Source organism: Macrobrachium rosenbergii, chromosome 1 (assembly GCF_040412425.1).
Source record: "Macrobrachium rosenbergii isolate ZJJX-2024 chromosome 1, ASM4041242v1, whole genome shotgun sequence".
Classification (NCBI taxonomy): Eukaryota; Metazoa; Arthropoda; class Malacostraca; order Decapoda; family Palaemonidae; genus Macrobrachium; species Macrobrachium rosenbergii.
In genome coordinates, this window is record NC_089741.1 from 9,207,319 (window position 1) to 9,210,870 (window position 3,552).

A 3,552-nucleotide genomic window follows, 5' to 3' on the forward strand; every position below is an offset into this window, starting at 1 on the left:
TCTTTTGAAAGCACTATGGCATTTATTCTGAAAATTATGTTTTATGCAGTAGTAATGTTTATGCAGTATAAAAAGCGTTACATGTGAAATTTTCGGAAGCAGTTTGATTTGGGAGTGAAACATAAATTTACTCTACATTTGCAGCAGAAAACCTTGCATATTCCTGTGCATCCTGGGTACTTGCATCGCCCCTTTTTCTCTGCAAATTCTGGAAAATGGCCAATCAAGTCAGTTCTTATTGGTTTGGCTGGTATTTTTACTGTGGGGCCCTTTTTAGCTTTTGCTCTGTGCAGGTCATCTACACTCACTGATGGCCTTCCCCTTTTAGGTCCAGGAACCTTTCCTTTCAGTAGTAAGCAATCTGATACTTCCAGCTTGAACTTCAGAAGAGGAAGTTTATCTTTTTTGGAGCACCACTCAGATCAAAGTCTCTGATGTAAAGAAGCCATGCTTGTATTAGCATCACATCTAAAAAATGCCAGAGAAATTTGTGGTACCATTTTTTGGACCTCAGACCAATTCTGTACAGGGCTAACAGGGAATCAAGGAGATTCACCCCACCCATGAATTTATTATATATCATGATGATTGAGGGACATGCTATGTCTACATATTTCTTCTCTTTAGAGTTCCACCTCTGGATAGTTCTTTGGGGCTCTAGAGCAGCAAAATTACTGAGAAGTGTGACCCCTTTATTATCATACCATTTTACTACTCTTAGTTCTACATCATCCATTTTTGTTACTTGAAGTACACTTGTACCACGTCCTAAATGTTTCATTTGTGTATCAGAAGGCATGTTACAACCAGAAACACGATTCAGTCTCACTGTCCCAAGTGAACCAAACCCCTGTTTCCATAAAGTAGTTTGAAGGAGGGGGCTGTTGAACCAATTATCAAAGTATACTTTATGCCACATTCCCTTTGGTATTGGCTGAAAGAGATCAAGAACAATGTTGCCAGAAGCTTTCAGATCTGGTTGACCTGGAACAGGGCTTATGTTTCAACATAAATCTTGAAGTTATAAACTAACCCATTAGTACCTGACAGAACAAATATCTTATAACCCCACTTCTTTGGTTTCTTTGGATTATAGGTTTTCATACTTGAGGTTCCTTTGAAGGGAACAATTTGTTCATCAATGGAAAGTTTTTCAGCAGGAGAAGTACTTGAAACTTTTGAGGTGATCATGTCAACTATGGGTCGAATTTTGTATAATTTGTCTTGACAACCATCTGGACGACTTTGGTTATCATTACAGTGGAGATTTTTTTTTATAGTCTCAAATCTTTGAAGAGACATAACATCTGCTATTTTGGGGAACCTCAAGTATGAACTCCAGTACAGCCTAGCTCTTGGAATTTTTACTATGCTCATTATGTATAACATACCAATAAACTGTTCAAGCTCATCCATTGTCAAATTCAGTGGTTTGTTAGGATCATTTTGCATTGCATATTTGTTTGACTCTTCGACTAACAACTTTTTCATAGTACTGTCAAGTAATTCTTCAAAATATTCTATAGGACTCCTCACACTACCATCACCAGCATAAACTTGGCCTATAAAATCTTTCTCTAAAGAATCTACGTCTTCTGATTTTTTTGTCTTCCAAACAGGTTTTCTGCTTATTTTCTTTCCTTTAGTACAGGTGCTTGGATAGTCCTCCTCTTCAGTTTCTTTGTCATCCTCTGTTTCATCCTCTGAAATCTGGATTTCTGAATCTTTTTCAGGTTCATATTCATCATCATCATTTTCACTCTCCAAATTTTCGTCCTCAGATTCATCTGGTATACCTGCCTCATAACCATGACCATAAAAAGATGAAGGATTCATATTTGATATCTGTGGGGGAAAAATCCACAGTACTAATCTAGAGAAATAATATGCCTAACATCTTTTGTAATACACCATCATATAGAGATGCATATATTCCCCCTTTCACACAAGAATACTGCACTCTAGGTGCAAGATGTTACTTCAGAGAGACACACATACTACACCGCAAGTGCACAATGTTGCTTCAAAGTTACATGCATAATACACCATAGTGCATGATGTTGCCTCAAAGAGACAAGCAGGTTGGCCTCAAGTGAATAATAGGTGAATAATAACACTAACTACCTAAAACTGGCATCTGACAATATATTTTACATATTTTGTAAATTCTCATAACACTGTACCCCCATATCATTCTAATTCATACTATAATTTTAGAACTAATTAGCAAGATCCTTGTAACAAGGAAATAATCTCTCAAATGTGCACAATGTGGCTTCAGAGCCACAAACAAACATCACCCTAAAGCATGTCAATTCAGATTTCAGAAAATGCTAATGATGCCATCATTGTAATTATACATGATTACTTTATACACTGTGATTTTTGGATGAACATACCTGCTTATGTATGGGAGTGACAGGCCTTTGTTTTTGGTTAGAACCCAATAAGCTAAGGGAGGTCAAAAAGCAACACTTATCCTTGCTGGGGCATGGGTGGGACTGAAGTGTGATGAAAATGGAAGGTGTCATAGAAAATGTTATGTCAAGGAGTAACTCAAGCAAAATTCAATGTGTTAACTCAAAGCAACAAAGAGCTGGCAATTATTTTTTAGAGTGTAAACCTTAGTCAACATTATGCCATAAAAATATATACGATATATATATATATATATATATATATATATATATATATATATATATATATATATATATATATATATATATATATATATATATATATATATATATATCAGGTAGGTAGATAGCTAAACTCGGTTTTTTTACTGAGGCACATTTGCACCCGACTCGCAGGGGTGTCCTTTTAGCTTGGAAAAGTTTCCTGCTAGCTGATTGGTTGCAAATATTTTGTCTGCATAGCATCATTGTTTTCAAATAATTACTAAGTAATGTGAATCGAAACTTATTTACTAACCTAAATTTCTCCCTCAGATATGTGTTTTGTTAATAAATAATGTTAACGAATAAAGAGATAATAAAGTATTGTGATGGTAAGTCTAAATTTAATAACAACACCCGCTGAAGTCAATGACAGGAGCTTGTTTACGGATGTACGCTGCATAATTTCTTTACTTTTCACATATTTTAACACCAACCGGGATAAATTACACTAAGCATTAGAAAAACATGTTATTATAAACTTTCTTTGAATACCAGAGTCTACTAAAAACATGGAATTAATAAAACTCGCTATTAGTGGAAACTTCCAGGGATGTAAAAGGAACAGCGTGCGGCGGCCTGGCGGGAAAAACTATCACAGGTGATTGTCATTGCAGCATTTTCCTGATTTATGTCATTGCAGCTTTTTCCTGATTTATGTAAATGTTGAAATCAGTGTTATGTTATTGAGATTACTTTAATGGCTATATCTGCAATTAAAAAGTTTCTGTGCTTCTTTCTGTAGGTGCACGCTAATAAAAATATATTTCGCAGAAATTAACGACTTACTCTTTCATGTAAGTTACAGCAGACAATGCGAGATAAGAAAACTTTTTTTCTTATTTTGCGTTCTGTTCAGGACACATATAAGGTT